General features: G+C 38.6%; 1 pseudogene; it reads right to left on the bottom strand.

Moving 5' to 3' along the window:
* LOC113893516 overlaps nucleotides 1-7,248 on the bottom strand; it is a 50,779-nt pseudogene extending 43,531 nt beyond the window's left edge.
* Between the last annotated feature and the right edge of the window lie 11,929 nt (nucleotides 7,249-19,177).

Below are 19,177 nucleotides of genomic sequence, written 5' to 3'. Positions count from 1 at the left end.
TCAAAGACAACATGAACAGATGGACAGATATTCCATGCTCATGGACAGGAAGAATCAATATTGTGAAAACTACTATGCTACCAAACAGTCTAGATTCAATGTGATCCCTATCAAATTACCAATGGAATTTTTCACAGAACTAGAACAAAAAATTCACAATTCATATGGAAACACAAAAGACCCTGAATAGCCAAAGCAGTCTTGAGAAAGAAAGATGGAGCTGGAGGAATCAACCTTCCTTAATTCAGACTATACTACAAAGGTACAGTCATCAAAACAGTATGGTACTGGCCGAAAAACAGAAATATAGACCAATGGAACAAGATAGTGAGCCCAGAGAAAAACCCATGCACCCATGGGTACCTTATTTTTGACAAAGGAAGCAAGAATATACAATGGGGCAAAGATAACCTCTTCAATAAGTGGTGTTGGGAAACTGGAGAGGTATATGCAAAAGAATGAAATTAGAATACTTCCTAATGCCATACACAAAGATAAGTTCAAAACGGATTAAAGACTTAAAAGTAAGACCAGTCAGTTCAGTTTAGTTCAGTTGCTCAGTCACGTCCGACTCTTTGTGACCCCATGAATCGCAGCACGCCAGGCCTCCCTGTCCATCACCAACTCCTGGAGTTCACTCAGACTCACGTCCATCGAGTCAGTGATGCCATCCAGCCATCTCAACCTCTGTCGTCCCCTTCTCCTCCTGCCCCCAATCCCTCCCAGCATCAGAGTCTTTTCCAATGAGTCAACTCTTCGCATGAGGTGGCCAAAGTACTGGAGTTTCAGCTTCAGCATCATTCCTTCCACAGAAATCCCAGGGCTGATCTCCTTCAGAATGGACTGGTTGGATCTCCTTGCAGTCCAAGGGACTCTCAAGAGTCTTCTCCAACACCACACTTCAAAAGCATCAATTCTTCGGTGCTCAGCCTTCTTCACAGTCCAACTCTCACATCCATACATGACCACTGGAAAAACCATAGCCTTGACTAGACCGACCTTTGTTGGCAAAGTAATGTCTCTGCTTTTGAATATGCTATCTAGGTTGGTCACAACTTTCCTTCCAAGGAGTAAGCGTCTTTTAATTTCATGGCTGCAGTCACCATCTGTAGTGATTTTGGAGCCTAGAAAAATAAAGTCTGACACTGTTTCCACTGTTTCTCCATCTATTTCCCATGAAGTGATGGGACTGGATGCCACGATCTTCATTTTCTGAATGTTGAGCTTTAAGCCAACTTTTTCACTCTCCATTTTCACTTTCATCAAGAGGCTTTTTAGTTCCTCTTCACTTTCTGCCATAAGGGTGGTGTCATCTGCATATCTGAGGTTATTGATATTTCTCCCGGCAATCTTGATTCCAGCTTGTGCTTCTTCCAGTCCAGCGTTTAGTAAGACCAGAAACTATAAAACTCTTAAGAGGAAAACATAGGCAGAACAGTTAATGACATCAATCAAGAGAAGATCTTCTATGACCCACTTCTTAGAGAAATGGAAATAAAGCCAAAAATAAACAAGTCGGACCTATTTAAACTTAAAAGCTTTTGCACAGCAAAGGAAATTATGAACAAGGTGAAAAGAGAACCCTCAGAATGGGAGAAAATAATATCAAAGGAAACAACTGACAAAGAATTAATTTCCAAAATATATTAGCAGCTCATACAACGCAATAATAGAAAAACAAACAACCCAATCAGGAAGTGGGAAAAAGACCTAAACAGACATTTCTTCAAAGAAGCCACAAACACATGATGCCTAAAAAACACATGAAAAGATGCTCAACATCACTCATTATTACAGAAATGCAAATCAAAACTACAATGTGATACCAACTCCCACCAGTCAGAATGGCCATCATCAAAAAAGGCTACAAGCAATAAATGCTGGAGAGGGTGTGGAGAAAAGGGAACGTTCTTGCACTGTTGATGGGAATGTAAGTTGATACATCCACTATGGAAGATGGTATGGAGATTCCTTAAGAACTAGGAATAAAACCACCACATGACCCAGCAATCCCACTCCTAGGTATATACCCTGAGGAAATCAAAACTGAAAAAGACACATACCCCAGTGTTCACTGCAGCACTATTTACAATAGTTAGAACATGGAAGCAACCTAGACGCCCATTGACAGATGCATGGATAAAGAAGTAGTGGTACATATATACAATGGAATATTACTCCGCCATCAAAAGGAACACATTTGAGTTAGTTTTAATGAGGTGGTTGAACCTAGAGCCTATTACACAGAGTGAAATAAGTCAGAAAGAGAAATAGCGTATACTGACACATACATATGGAATCTATAATGATGTTACTGATAAATTTATTTTCAGGGCAGCATTCAAAAAAGACATAGAGAATAGGCTTATGGACCCAGAGGGAGGGGACCAAGGGGAGGTTGAGATGTATGGAGAGAGTAATATGGAAACTTACAATACCATATGTAAAATAGATGACCAATGGGAATTTGCTGTATGACTCAGGGAACTCAAACGGGGGCTGTGTGACAATCTAGAAGGGTGGGATGTGGAAGGAGATGAGACAGAATTGTGGGAGGGAGGGGAAATGGGTGTACCTATGGCTGATTCTTGTTGATATTTGACAATAAACAACAAAATAATAATACAAAATGATAATGTAGTAATGCTTAGATTTCCTGAAAAAACAGCTTGTATTTTTTAAAAATATATTGTGTGATTTTCAAGGAATTTTGTTTATAAGAAGACTGTACAGGTAGCTTGATTAAGTCAGTACAGAAGGGAAGATCAAATCTAAATTTGGAAGAAACAAAATAGTTTTAAAATTATTTATGAATAAGAAATAAGAAAATTATAAATTGTTTATAAATAAGAAAATTGTTTATGAATCCTGACTTCAACATGCTCCTAATTCTTTGAGACCAATAGAATCCTTTTGACTAAGTCATAAAAGTCTTGTCGAAATGCAGTACTTGGATGCAATCTCAAAAACGACAGAATGATCTCTTTGTTTCCAAGGCAAACCATTCAATATCACAGTAATCCAAATCTATGCCCCAACCAGTAATGCTGAAGAAGCTGAAGTTGAATGGTTCTATGAAGACCTACAAGACCTTTTAGAACAAACACCCAAAAAGATGTCCTTTTCATTATAGGGGACTGCAATGCAAAAGTAGGAAGTCAAGAAACACCTGGAATAACAGGCAAATTTGGCCTTGGAATATGGAGTGAAGCAGGGCAAAGACTAATAGAGTTTTGCCAAAAAAATGCACTGGTCATAACAAACACTCTCTTACAACAACACAAGAGAAGACTCTACACATGGACATCACCAGATGGTCAACATCGAAATCAGATTGATTATATTCTTTGCAGCCAAAGATGGAGAAGATCTACACAGTCAGCAAAAACAAGACCAGGAGCTGACTGTGGCTCAGATCATGAACTCCTTATTGCCAAATTCAGACTGAAACTGAAGAAAGGGAAAACCACTAGACCATTCAGGTATGACCTAAATCAAATCCCTTATGATTATACAGTAGAAGTGAGAAACAGATTTAAGGGCCTAGATCTGATAGATAGAGTGCCTGATGAACTATGGAATGAAGTTCACTACATTGTACAGGACAGGGATCAAGACCATCCCCATGGAAAAGAAATGCAAAAAAGCAAAATGGCTGTCTGAGGAGGCCTTACAAATAGCTGTGAAAAGAAGAGAAGTGAAAAGCAAAGGAGAAAAGGAAAGATATAAACATCTGAATGCAGAGTTCCAAAGAATAGCAAGAAGAGATAAGAAAGCCTTCCTCAGCGATCAATGCAAAGAAATAGAGGAAAACAACAGAATGAGAAAGACTAGAGATCTCTTCAAGAAAATTAGAGATACCAAGGGAACATCTCATGCAAAGATGGGCTCGATAAAGGACAGAAATGGTATGGACCTAACAGAAGCAGAAGATATTAAGACAGGTGGCAAGAATACACAGAAGAACTGCACAAAAAAGATCTTCATGACCCAGATAATCATGATGGTGTGATCACTCACCTGGAGCCAGACATCGTGGAATGTGAAGTCAAGTGGGCCTTAGAAAGCATCACTATGAACAAAGCTAGTGGAGGTGATAGAATTCCAGTTGAGCTATTTCAAGTCCTGAAAGATGATGCTGTGAAAGTGCTGTACTCAATATGCCAGGAAATCTGGAAAACTCAGCAGTGGCCACAGGACTGGAAAAGGTCAGTTTTCATTCCAATCCCAAAGAAAGGCAATGCCAAAGAAAGCTCAAACTACTGCACAATTGCACTCATCTCACACGCTAATAAAGTAATGCTCAAAATTCTCCAAGCCAGGCTACAGCAATATGTGAACTGTGAACTTCCTGATGTTCAAGCCAGTTTTAGAAAAGGCAGAGGAACCAGAGATCGAATTGCCAACATCCACTGGATCATCGAAAAAGCAAGAGAGTTCCAGAAAAACACCTATTTCTGCTTTATTGACTATGCCATAGCCTTTGACTGTGTGGATCACAATAAACTATGGAAAATTCTGAAAGAGGTGGGAATACCAGACCACCTGACCTGCCTCTTGAGAAACCTATATGCAAGTCAGGAAGCACCATTTAGAACTGGACATGGAAAACAGACTGGTTCCAAATAGGAAAAGGAGTATATCAAGGCTGTATATTGTCACCCTGCTTATTTAACTTCTATGCAGAGTACATCATGAGAAACGCTGGGCTAGAAGAAACACAAGCTGGAATCAAGATTGCCGGGAGAAATATCAATAACCTCAGATATGCTGATGACACCACTCTTATGGCAGAAAGTGAAGAGGAACTAAGAAGCCTCTTGATGAAAGTGAAAATGGAGAGTGAAAAAGTTAGCTTAAAGCTCAACATTTAGAAAACGAAGATCATGGCATCCGGTCCCATCACTTCATGGCAAATAGATGGAGAAACAGTGGAAACAGTGTCAGACTTTATTTTTTTGGGCTCCAAATTCACTGCAGATGGTGACTGCAGCCATGAAATGAAAAGACACTTACTCCTTGGAAGGAAAGTTATGACCAACCTAGATAGCATATTCAAAAGCAGAGACATTACTTTGCCAACAAAGTTCCATCTAGTCAAGGCTATGGTTTTTCCAGTGGTCATGTATGGATGTGAGAGTTGGACTGTGAAGAAGGCTGAGCACCGAAGAATTGATGCTTTTGAAGTGTGGTGTTGGAGAAGACTCTTGAGAGTCCCTTGGACTGCAAGGAGATCCAACCAGTCCATTCTGAAGGAGATCAGTCCTGGGATTTCTTTGGAAGGAATGATACTAAAGCTGAAACTCCAGTAGTTTGGCCACCTCATGCGAAGAGTTGACTCATTGGAAAAGACTCTGATGCTGGGAGGGATTGGGGGCGGGAGGAGAAGGGGACAACAGAGGATGAGATGGCTGGATGGCATCACTGACTCGATAGACATGAGTTTGAGTGAACTCCAGGAGTTGGTGAGGGACAGGGAGGCCTGGCGTGCTGCGATTCATGGGGTCGCAAAGAGTCGGACACGACTGAGTGACTGAACTGAACTGAATTGAACTCATTTGTTTGTTCCTCAGTCTATAAATAAAGGGGTTTAACATGGGAGAAATGGAATTAGTAAGTATATATACTCCTTTATTAATGGTAATTTCATCTTTTAATGATGGTTTGATATAGACTAAGATGCAGCTGCCATAGGTGATCGAAACCATAATAAAGTGGGAAGAACAGGTGGGAAAGGCTTTTGTACTTTGCTGGACAGTGGGGAATCTTAGAATTGTTGTGATGATATACATGTAGGACAAAACAACACATGTAAGAAACATGATAAATATCAAACACAGCCAACAATGGTCATTTCTTTGATGATCCATGGATCTGACCATGGTATCTTCAGAAGTGGATTAACATCACATATAAAAAATGGTCAGTGGCAGAGTCACAGAATTCCCGGTCCCATATCAAGTGAAATGTTGGAATATTGATGAAGAAAGTGATCATCCAACAGCAGAAGACAAGCATTTTGCAGAACCTGTGGTTCATGATGGTCATGTAACGTAGGGGTTTGCAGATGGCTACATAGTGATCATAGGACATGGTGGCCAGGAGAAAAAATTCTGTTCCTGCAAACACATATGTAAAAAAATATTTGGGATAGACAAGCATTGTAGGTAATGGTCCTGTCTCCTGTTGATATACTGTATAAGAATCTAGGAGTGCAGGCAGAAGTGAATAAGGTTTCTAAGAATGAAAAAATTTGGAGAAAAAAGTACATTGCAGTTTTAAGATGAGAACCCAGTAATATGAGGATGATTATGACCAGACTTCCAATTATACTCAACATGTAGGTGATGAGAAGAAATGTAAAAATAAACATCTGTGTTTGTAGGTCATCTGTTAATCCTAGGAGGATGAATGTGACTACTGGCATGTGGTTTCTAATTTCTGCGTCCTTACTTCTGCACAATCTGCCTATAATACTGAGGGAAGTAAGATCTGAGAAGTTGATAAAATGTTTTATAATAGTTGTTTAGAAAAGCAAAACAATGTATTTTATATGTACCTTCTTTTACTCATTAATGAGTATTTTTAACTAATTCATGCTGTTAGCTCTTTTGACATATCACTTGATAGGTTAGAAACTTGGCTTTCAAATATTTCTGATCAAAAAACATGGTGAGATATACATTTTATATTGTAGTTCACTGTACATGCACACACATGCATGCACAAATATATATATTTCCATGTATTTATAAGAATTTCAATAATAACTAACTCTTAGGTGCCCTGCTCTCTGATGTTTTCCATATAGTATATAAAAATATTAACCACAATGCTGTAAATGTAAAGCTAACATAATGCTGTAAATCAACTGTACTTCAATTTTTAAAATAAATACAAAAAATCGTCTCAGTTTTATAATCTGCCTAATGGTCATAAACTGTATTGAAAAAAAAACAACACTTCATTTTTTTAGGGATTCTTTAAATAACATTGTCCAAGTAATATGCCCTTTTCAAAACTTTTAAAAATATACACTATTCTGTTAATTTATACTTTGGAATAGATTTTTTCTTCCATAGCACTCTTGTACCCTAGGAGCATTAATATCATGAACTTTGGGATATCACTTTTTCTACGAACTTTTCCCATATCATTAACTGAAAATTTACAAAGTTTAATTATCTGCTTGAAGGTTTTTGTTCCTGGATAAGTTGAAAAAAGTTGAGGACGCTGTTCCATTGCCATGAGTGAATCTAGACTTACTCTACAAAAGACTGTTCCTGTATTAAAAATTCCTTTCCCAGGTCTTTTCCATGACTTTCTGCAATTGTTTATGCCTTTACATGGCTGTCACTGATTTCCCACTGTGGTGCAAAACATAGAGAGCATTTGACATTTATGGAATTCACTATGTGAAAGAATGTTTTATAACAGCTGAAGGATATTATTCTTGTGTGCTCAGTCACAAAATAGTGTCTGACTCTGTGACTGCCTTGACTGTAGTCCGCTAGTCCATGGAATTTTACAGACAAGAATACTGGGGTGGATTTCCATTTCCTACTCCAGGGTATCTCCCTGACCCAGGGGTCAAACCCGTGTCTCTTGTGTCCCCTGCATTGGCAGGTAGATTCTTTACCACCAAGACACCTGGGAAGTCTTGTTTATCTTTCAGTCTGATATGTATTTGTATGATACACTCTGACACTTTTTTAGCAAGTCATTGATGTTATAGTCAGCTCTATAAGTATGAAATGTTTTCTCCAGTCTGACTTCTATCCTTAGCTTCTAATAATTGTCTCTAGCTCCAGACTTCCAACATACTCCACAACTACTTCTGGGGCATTTAACATTGTCCTGGGGGTCTCTGAGATTGTCCTCATTTCTTTTAATTTGTTTTTCTTTTTTCCTCTCTGATTCATTTGTTTCTACTATTATATCTTCTACTTCACTAATCCTATCTTCTGCCTCCGTTATTCTACTATTTGTTGCCTCCAGAGTGTTTTTGATCTCATTTATTGCATTATTCATTACATATTGACTCATTTTTATTTCTTCTAGGTCCTTGTTAAACCTTTCTTGCATCTTCTCAATCCTTGTCTCCAGGCTATTTATCTGTGATTCCATTTTGATTTCAAGATTTTGGATCATTTTCACTATCATTATTTGGAATTCTTTATCAGGTAGATTCCCTATCTCTTCCTCTTTTGGTTGGTTTGGTGGGCATTTATCCTGTTCCTTTACCTGCTGGGTATTCCTCTGTCTCTTCATCTTGTTTATATTGCTGAGTTTGGGGTGTCCTTTCTGTATTCTGGCAGTTTGTGAAGTTTTCTTTATTGTGGAGTTTCCTCGCTGTGGCTGGCGTTGTATGGGTAATTTGTCAAGGTTTCTTGGTTAGAGAAGTTTGCCTCAGTGTTCTGGTGGGTGGAGCTGGATTTCTTCTCTCTGGAGTGCAATGAAGTGTCCAGTAATGAGTTATAAGATGTCAGTGGGTTTGGAGCGACTTTGGGCAGCCTGTATATTGAAGCTCAGGGCTGTGTTCCTGTGTTGCTGGAGAGTTTTCATGGTATGTCTTGCTCTGGAACTTGTTGGCCCTTTGATGGTGCTTGGTTTCAGGGTAGGTATGGAGGCATTTGATGAGCTCCTGTTGATTAATGTTCCCTGGAGTCAGGAGTTCTCTGGTGTTCTCAGGATTTGGACTTAAGCCTTCTGCTTCTGGTTTTCAGTCTTATTTTTACAGTAGTCTCAAGACTACTCCATCTATACAGCACCATTGATAAAACATCTAGGTTAAAGATGAAAATTTTCTCCACAGTGAGGGACACCCAGAGAGGTTCACAGAGTTACATGGAGAAAAGAAGAGGGAGGAGGGAGTTAGAGGCAACCCGAAAGAGAGGAGGTGGAATCAAAAGAGGAGGCAGCAAGCTAGCCAGTAATCACTTCCTTATGTGCGCTCCACAGTCTGGATCACTCAGAGATGTTCACGGAATTATACAGAGAAGAAAAGAGGGAGGAAGGAGACAGAGGTGGCCAGGAGGATAAAGAGGGGGAATCAAAAGGAGAGAGACAGATCCAGCCAGTAATCAGTTCCCTAAGTGTTCTCCACCGTCTGGAACACACAAAGAGATTCACAGAGTTGGGTAGAGAAGACACGGGTGAGGGAGGAGATAGAGGTGACCTGGTGGAGAAAAAGGAGAGTCCAAAGGGGGAGAGAGAAGTCAAGCCAGTAATCTTGCTCCCAAGTAAAAATGGGTACTGAAGATTGGGTTCTTAAAGGTACAAAATTGATAACAAATACCAAAAACCAAAGATTAAAAATCTAGAGTAGAGGTTGGATTTTCAAAAATACAATATTAAAGAAAAGAGAAAAAAGGAAAAAAAAAAACCCCACAAAGTCACAAAAATTACAATATATATATGTATATGAAATTTGATTTAAAAATAGGGTCTCTCTCTTTTTTTCTTTTGCAAAAATTTCTTTTGCAAAATAATAGTAGGTTATAAAGATAAAAATTAAAGGAGTAATAGAGGACTTAAAAATTAAAAAAAATAAAAAAATGATAGTAAAAATAGTAAAAATATATCTAGGACTTTCTCTGGTGTTGTTGTGGGCAGCGTGGGATCAGTTCATTTTTTGATAGTTCCTTGGTCTGGCTTATATTTCTCAAGATCTATAGGTCCCTTGCCATGTAGTCGGTACTAACTACAGGGTTTTAATCTATTGCACCTGTCACTTCCAAGATGGTTCCCTCCATTTTAGCTTCTTCTGTTTGCTGGTCTCTTCAGTGTCTGATTTCCACCCTGACACAAAGGGGGTGGTGGTGGTCGCTTTTTAAGGCTCACTTGTTCAGTCGCACTGTGGGGAGGAGGGACACTGCAAACAAATAACACTGGCGTGTACTCACAGTGCTCAGCCACACTGGGCCTGCCCCTGCTCATGGCGCATGTGCCCTCCCTGCCCACACTGCTCAGGCTCTAGGTTGCTCTACCGGTAACCATCCGAGGCCAGCCCTGGGCTGCATGCACCTCCCAGGTCTAAGCCGCTCAGGTTCAGGCACTTGGGTAGTCCTCAGAGGTGCAGACTCTGTTGGGCCTGTGTTTTGTGCCCCTCCCAGGTCCGAGCAGCTCAGGTGATGAGGTGTTTGGTGAGCGCAGTTGCTGCGACTTATCGCCTCCCTCATCCCTGCCGCTTGGTTTTCTGGGTGTACAACCGGCACGCCTTCTCAGGCGGATGTTGACTGTCCAGAATCCTCAGAAGCCTTTGTTAGCAAAGAAGCCTGCTTGCAGTTAGGTAGATAATGACTCTCTGGGACTGCGATTGCCCCCTTCTGGCTCTGGCTGCCTGTCACCAGAGGGGCATGGTCTGCAGCAGGATAGCTTTGTTCAGTTCTTTGTTCTGTGAGCAGGCCTGATGGTATCTTAGGTTAGGGCTTTTCACGTGGTACTATCCCACAGTCTGGTTTGCTAGCCCAAGTTAGTTCCCTCAGATTGTGCTTGGGGCACTCAGGCCCAGTCCTTACTCTAAGCAATGCAGCCCGCGCCTCCCTGCCCAGCCCCCACTTGCTAGTGGCAGGTGCAGGCCTCTGCGCTGCTTCTCTGCTGGAGGAGTTACCGCTGGACATGTAATCTGTGGGTTTTAGTTATTTATTTATTTTTCCTCCCAGTTATGTTGCCCTTTGTGGTTCCAAGGCTCGCCACAGACTCGGAAGTGAGAGTGTTTCCTGGTGTTTGGAAACTTCTCTCTTTTTAAGACTCCCTTCCCAGGATGGACCTCCATCCCTACTTCTTTTGTCTCTCTTTTTGTCTTTTATATTTTTTCCTACATCCTTTTGAAGGCAATGGGCTGCTTTTCTGGGTGCCTGATGTCCTCTGCCAGCATTCAGAAGTTGTTTTGTGGAATTTACTCAGAGTTTAAATGTTCTTTTGATGTTGTGGGTGAGAAAGTGCTCTCCCCGTCCTATTCCTCTGCCATCTTAGGGCCGCCTCTCTCAACTACTTCTGATATGGTGTCTGAAGATACCACTCTACTGAAATGACACTTGGCAATTTTAGCTGTTGTTTCTGTAAGTTTCAATGAAATGTGGCCCATTTTACTTGCACTTTTTATTGTATCTGGCACTGTCAATCACTCCCTCTTCTTATGTTGTTCTAGACACATTGTACATATCTACACTTCTGGTTTTTGTTCTGCCTTTCTTGTTTCTCCTTCATTAGAACCTCTTCTCCTATTCATCTGTGATAACACTGATATTTCTCACTTCACCTGTACATCATCTTCTCTGCTTATTTTGCATTTTCTTGGAAATTGATGAAACCATGATGTCAATTTATCATTTAAAATTTGATAATTACCCAAAATTGCATATTTGATATGATCTCTTTCAAATTTAAACATTTTCACCTGATAATTTCACACTCCCTGAAAGCACACACATTCACAATGGAATGCCTCCTCAACTGCATCTCTGTTCACTCCTTGCTTTACTTCCTGTTTGCTGTACTAAAACAAAAATCCAACATGGATTGCCCTATATTAGTAACTGGGATCAAGCTAGAGTTTTCTCAGAAAAACACTAACTTGAAACTCTTTGACTCTGCAGGTATTTTCACTTAATTATGCTGTTTCCCTGACTCAAACACAGGAAGTTCTGTTTGTTTGGCAGCTTTCAGTTATGGAGAGTGGCTCTAGAAACACACCATAGTGAGAGTCAGGTATTGTTGTCATCTTAGGTAGACTACCTGTTTGGAAAGTGGTTTTATCTAACCATTTATGATTTTCCCCTCCTCATGACTCCATCTGTTTGTTCCTTCTGACCTATATCTGGCATTTAGTGACTTGTTCCTCTGTTTTCTGTTCAGGTTCTTTCAAGGAATCTCCTAACTTCTCAAACCACAGTAAGACCTAGGTGTTTTGACACATGCTATGCTTACACTTTATTCAAAAGCTCATTGAATGTAATAACCACAGAACAGAAAGGGTCTGAGAAAGAGAATTAATTCTAGATAATATTTACCCTAGACCTAGGTACTCACACTATTTTGGATAGTCATGACATTCAAATCTTTCTAGACAAAGTGAGAATTTCTGACAGTATTAGACTGATATTTGTTTTTATGTGCCAAACAGGAAGCAAGTGAATAAACACAAGTCCTAGGTGAATAAGGTTTTAAAGTCACTTATGAATGTTTTGTGTATTCTTTTGGCAAAGATCCTGAAACAAACAGCAGTAGGGACAGTTTCATCAGAGAAGTGAAGAATCTACAATGACATTTAAGAAGAACTTTCACATAAAATAAAAATAAAATGATAAAGCTCAAGCCTATCTTTCCTTCATCTTGTTCAATAACATCTATAGTTGTTAAGTGCTGCTTTCAGAATACAATTATCCCTTGATCCTTCTAACTTAATTTTACCATTGTTGCTGTTGTTTAGTCAATAAGTCATGTACAACACTTTTGGGGCTTCATGTACTGTAGCCAATCAGGCTCTTCTGTCCATGGGATTACCCAGGCAAGAATATTGGAATGGGTTGCCATTTACTTCTCCAGGGAATCTTCCCAACCCAGGGACTGAACCCTGCATTGGCCGGTGGATTATTTACCACTGAGCCACCAGAGATGCCCTAATTTTATTTTAAGTAATTGTTACTTATTACAAACCAGATACAAGCTTATTTTATTTGTGGTTACTCTCAGCAAATATTTTTTGGTTTTGTTTATGCTTTTTCATTTTCCTTTTTATAATTTTGATAAAATACATATAACATAAAATTTACCAATTCAACTCAATTAAGGGTACATTTCAGCAACATTAAGTACATTTCCATTGTTCTGTATTACATTGATATATTGTGACTTCCATTCTGTCTGCCCTCGGATAGATAAGGATAAGAGGCTTGTGTAATCAAAATGGACTAAAGACCTAGATGGAAGGCCAGGCACTATAAAACTCTTAGAGGTAATCAGAGGCAGAACACTCTTTGGCATAAATCACAAAAGATCATTTTTGACCCATCTCCCTAAATAATAAAAATTACAATAAAACAAAAATAAATAAATGGAATCTGATGGAACTTAAAATCCTTTGGATAATAATGAAAATCATAAATAGAACAAATGCACAACAGTCAGAACTGGAGAAAATATTTGCAAACAAAGCAACTGAACAGGGATTGATCTCCAAAATATAGAAACAGTGCATGCAGCACCTTACGAATACAAACAAATATCCCATGCAAAAATGGCCAAAAGAGCTAAACAGACATTTCTCCAATGAAGAGATACAGAAGGCCAACAAACATATGAAGAATATGCTCATCATTGTGAAGTATTATAGAAATGCAAATCAAAATTACAGTGAGGTATCACCTCACACCAGTCAGAAAGTGAAAGTGAAAGTCGCTCAGTTGTGTCTGACTCTTTGTGACCCCCATGGACTGTATAGGCCATGGAATTCTCCAGGCCAGAATACTGGAGTGGGTAGCCTTTCCCTTTTCTAGGGGATCTTCCCAAGCCAGGGATCGAACCCAGGTCTCCTGCATTGCAGGTGGATTCTTTACCAGCTGAGCCACAAGGGAAGCCCAAGAATACTGGAGTGGGTAGCCTATCCCTCCTCCAGTGGATCTTCCCAACCCAGTAATCGAACCAGGGTCTCCTGCATTGCAGGCAGATTCTTTACCAACTGAGCTATCACATGAGTTATAATGCTCATAGTAAAAAATTCTACAAACCTTATATGCTGGAGAGAGTGTGGAGGAAACAGAATGCTCCTACACTATTGGTAGGAATGTAAATTGATACAGTCACTATGGAGAACAATATGGAGGGTTCCTCAAAAAACTAAAAATAAAAACTAACTTATGATCCAGCAATTCCACTCCTGTGCATGTACTTGGAGAAAACCATAACTAAAGAAGATATGCGCACCTGAATGTTCATTGCAGCACTATTTACAATAGCCAGGGCATGGAAGTAACCCAAATGTCCATTCAGAGAGGAATGGAAAAAGAAGATATGATATATATACACAATGGAACATTACTCAGCCCCAAAAAAGAATGAAACAGTGCCATTGCAAAGACATAGATGGACCTAGACACTGTCGTACAAAGTGAAGTATGACAGAAAGAGAAAAAGAAATGTTAATGTCACTTGTATGTGGAATCTAGAAAAATGTTACGGATGAAATTATTCACAAAGCAGAAATAGAGACATAGATGTAGAACACAAATGTATAGATATCATGGGAGGAAGGGGTGGTGGGAAGAATTAAGATATTGGGATCAACATATATACACATTATGAATAAAATATATAACAAATGAGTACCTAGTGTATAGCACAGGAAACTCTATTCAATAACAGGAGTAGGGTGTTAAAAAGATAAATAACTTATTCTTAAATCTGAACTAATGCTGATAATAAAAAGAAGGCATCAGCATTCAACATAAGACACGATCAATAGTATCCTTCAAATTAGTCCAAAACAAGAAAAAGACAAAAATCAGGCTAAGTTACAGTCTTGTTTGAAACTATGCTCTAGAAATCAGTTATTTGTGGACATTAAAAGAAAAACACAACATTGAATATGTGTGTTAACATATTAAGGGTAATACACAGCAATAAAAATGTACTTAATACTCCTTTAAACAAGCTGAGATAGGAAATTTTATTTTATATGCATTTAGTCAAAGTTATAAAAAATAATATGAGGAAAACAAATTTGTATTGAGTGTAATCACACATAATACAAACACAGGTAAATTATTTTCAGAAGATGTCAAAAGAATGAGCAAATTTGAAAGAAAACTATGAAAATGAAAATATTTAACTGTGTTAATAAGCAAAAATAAATAGTAAAATATATCATCTTATTTAAAAGTATAGCATATAAATATAGACATGAAAAATGTCATGATCAGAAACATATGAATTTTTTCTGAAATGTAACATGAGATTCTATTTCAGGAAAATCCACAAACAAGTTGAAGACCAGTAAAAAGCTGGGGAAAATAGTTACAATCCACACAACAGACAATATGTCAATATACACAGAAGTAATAGCAATAATGCTGACTTTTAGGGAATATAGAAAACTGAAAGTTATTTGCACAAAATGATTTTTGCATCACAGTTGATAATTTATTTAGAAATAAATGAGATACATTTATTAAAAATTTTAGAATTATATAACAATATCAACTTGAGGTAGTCATTTTTGTAATAGCAAAATTTTTTTTTTAGAAATAACAAAGATTCAATTGTTAGAACTGATTTCAAATTATGATGGAATGCCCCAAGAGAAATATTACGTAGTTTCCCAAATGATGATGTAAATTCATAATTATTAAGGTAACAAGTAGTTTATTTAAAACTTTTTATTAAGTAGTTTGAAAAGCAACTTGTAAATAAAGTTTACATTTTGAAATAACCAATTAATAAAAATATATGTATATAGGAGATATCTGGAATGTTGTAATGTGAGATATTAAGATTGGTTTTCATATTGAAGTTTAACTTTTTTATTTTATTAATTTATTATATATTAAATATCAATTTTAGATAATAATTAGTGAAAACTTTATAATTTTTAATAAATAGTAATATATAACTATATATTATAAAAATAAGCAGAGTTAGATATACGTGTTAAAATGTTAAGGATAATACATAATGGTAAAGTGAAAAGAGAAAGTGTTAGTTGTTCAGTCTTGTCTGACTCTTTGCAACCCCATGGACTTAGCCCATCAGCTCCTCTGTCCACTGAATTCTTCAGGCAAGGATACTGGAGTGGGTTTTCCATTCCCTTCTGCAATGATAGGAATGTACTTAATACTACTGAATTGTACCTTTTAGGTACAATTTTAGGTAGTTGAGATGGTAAATTTTATGTTATATGTAATTTACAAAATTAAGAAAAATAACATGAGAAAGTATAAAGAAAACCAAGAGAAATATACTGAGAATAGCAAGAAATAAAACAAAATCCATATCTAGTTTATAATAAATAACAATTAGGGTAATTTTAAGTTAAAAGGAGCAAGGGGTAAGTGTATTCTGTGAGCAGCTATTAGCAGCTGTAGATGTTATTATTGGACAAGAGGAAGAAAAGGTAAGCTTGCACTTTATCATTTTATTTTTATTTTATGTAAGAGTTCTGTGTTGAATGTCACTGTGAAATCTTCAGTTCTCTGAGGACACTGGCCCCAGGTTGCACATTTCAAAATTTTCCCCAGAAGATCACACTAGAGATTCATAATTAACTTTAAACCTAATTCACCTAGGACTCATGTGTGTTTACTTGGTTTCCTGTTTGGCACATAAAACAAATATGAATCTTGTTATGGTCAGAAATTCTAAGTTTGCCAGGAAGTTTGAATATCATATCTATCCAAACTGGAGAGTTTCTGATATTCCTCCCAACCCTGGAGTAGCAAATACCTTTCAAAGAAACACAAATGCTGTGGCAGGAAAGCCTTAGCAACATGTTAGAAATGATAGGATTGAATAAATTAGAGTCATCTCACTGCCTATGAGGTAAGTGTGGGTCCATGAGTAAGAGTGACCAGATGTCCAGGTACAAGTTTATAAAAAATGTTTTTCTTTATCCCAGGATGTCCAGGGATAAATAGCCAACTGACCACAACATTTCCGGTCTTTGAGAGACAGAAAATTATTATCTCTTATAAACAGTTTGATCAGATCAGATCAGATTAGATCAGTCTCTCAGTCGTGTCCGACTCTGCAACCCCATGAATCGCAGCACGCCAGGCCTCCTTGTCCATCACCAAATCCCAGAGTTCACTCAGACTCACGTCCATCGAGTCAGTGATGCCATCCAGCCATCTCAACCTCTGTCGTCCCCTTCTCCTCCTGCCCCCAATCCCTCCCAGCATCAGAGTCTTTTCCAATGAGTCAACTCTTCGCATGAGGTGGCCAAAGTACTGGAGTTTCAGCTTCAGCATCATTCCTTCCAAAGAAATCCCAGGGCTGATCTCCTTCAGAATGGACTGGTTGGATCTCCTTGCAGTCCAAGGGACTCTCAAGAGTCTTCTCCAACACCACAGTTCAAAAGCATCAATTCTTCAGTGCTCAGCCTTCTTCACAGTCCAACTCTCACATCCATACATGACCACAGGACAAACCATAGCCTTGACTAGAGGAACACTTGTTGGCAAAGTAATGTCTCTGCTTTTGAATATGCTATCTAGGTTGGTCATAGCTTTCCTTCCAAGGAGTAAGCGTCTTTTAATTTCATGGCTGCAGTCACCATCTGTAGTGATTTTGGAGCCCAGAAAAATAAAGTCGGACACTATTTCCATTGTTTCCCCATCTATTTCCCATGAAGTGGTGGGACCGGATGCCATGATCTTCGTTTTCTGAATGTTGAGCTTTAAGCCAACTTTTTCACTCTCCACTTTCACTTTCATCAAGAGGCTTTTGAGTTCCTCTTCACTTTCTGCCATAAGGGTGGTGTCGTCTGCGTATCTGAGGTTGTTGATATTTCTCCTGGAAATCTTGATTCTAGCTTGTGTTTCTTCCAGTCCAGCATTTCTCATGATGTACTCTGCATATAAGTTAAATAAACAGGGTGACAATATACAGCCTTGACGAACTCCTTTTCCTGTTTGGAACCAGTCTGTTGTTCCATGTCCAGTTCTAACTGTTGATTCCTGACCTGCATACAAATTTCTCAAGATGCAGATCAGGTGGTCTGGTACTCCCATCTCTTTCAGAATTTTCCACAGTTTATTCCGATCCACACAGTCAAAGGCTTTGGCATAGTTAATAAAGCAGAAATAGATGTTTTTCTGGAACTCTCTTGCTTTTTCTATGATCCAGCGGATGTTGGCCATTTGATCTCTGGTTCCTCTGCCTTTTCTAAAACTGGCTTGAACATCAGGAAGTTCACGGTTCACATATTGCTGAAGCCTGGCTTGGAGAATTTTGAGCATTACTTTACTAGCATGTGATATGAGTGCAATTGTGCAGTAGTTTGAGCATTCTTTGGCATTGCCTTTCTTTGGGATTGGAATGAAAACTGACCTTTTCCTGTCCTGTGGCCACTGCTGAATTTCCAAATTTGCTGGCATATTGAGTGTAGCACTTTCACAGCATCATCTTTCAGGATTTGGAATAGCTCAACTGGAATTCCATCTCCTCCACTAGCTTTGTTCATAGTGATGCTTTCTAAGGCCCACTTGACTTCACATTCCAGGATGTCTGGCTCTAGGTCAGTGATCACACCATCGTGATTATCTGGGTTGTGAAGATCTTTTTGTACAGTTCTTCTGTGTATTCTTGCCATCTCTTCTTAATATCTTCTGCTTCTGTTACGTCCATACCATTTCTGTCCTTTATCGAGCTCATCTTTGCATGAAATGTTCCTTTGGTATCTCTGATTTTCTTGAAGAGATCCCTAGTCTTTCCCATTGTTGGTGTTGTTTTCCTCTATTTCTTTGCAATTGATCGCTGAAGAAGGCTTTCTTATCTCTTCTTGCAATTCTTTGGAACTCTGCATTCAGATGTTTATATCTTTCCTTTTCTCCTTTGCTTTTCATTTCTCTTCTTTTTGCAGCTATTTGTAAGGCCTCTCCAGATAGTCATTTTGCTTTTTTGCATTTCTTTTCTATGGGAATGGTCTTGATCCCTGTCCCCTGTACAATGTCACGAACCTCATTCCATAGTTCATCAGGCACTCTATCTATCAGATCTAGGCCCTTAAATCTGTTTCTTACTTCCACTGTATAATCATAAGGGATTTGATTTAGGTCATACCTGAATGGTCTAGTGGTTTTCCCTACTTTCTTCAATTTAAGTCTGAATTTGGCAATAAGGAGTTCATGGTCTGAGCCACAGTCAGCTCCTGGTCTTGTTTTTGCTGACTGTATAGAGCTTCTCCATCTTTGGCTGCAAAGAATATAATCAATCTGATTTCGGTGTTGACCATCTGATGATGTCCATGTATAGAGTCTTCTTTTGTGTCTCAGCAATTAGAGAGATTAAATAGTTAATAGGGGATCCCCTGGTGGCTCAGCTGGCAAAGAATCTACCAGTAATGCAAAAGACCTGGGTTCAATCCCAGGGTTTAGAAGACCCCCTGGGGAAGGGAATGGCAACCCACTCCAGTATTCTTGACTGGAGAATTCCACGGACAGAGGAGCCTGGTTCGTTGGGT

The sequence above is a fragment of the Bos indicus x Bos taurus genome, chromosome 5 (genome assembly GCF_003369695.1).
Source record: "Bos indicus x Bos taurus breed Angus x Brahman F1 hybrid chromosome 5, Bos_hybrid_MaternalHap_v2.0, whole genome shotgun sequence".
Lineage (NCBI taxonomy): Eukaryota > Metazoa > Chordata > Mammalia > Artiodactyla > Bovidae > Bos > Bos indicus x Bos taurus.
This window is presented reverse-complemented; position numbering and strand designations above follow the sequence as displayed.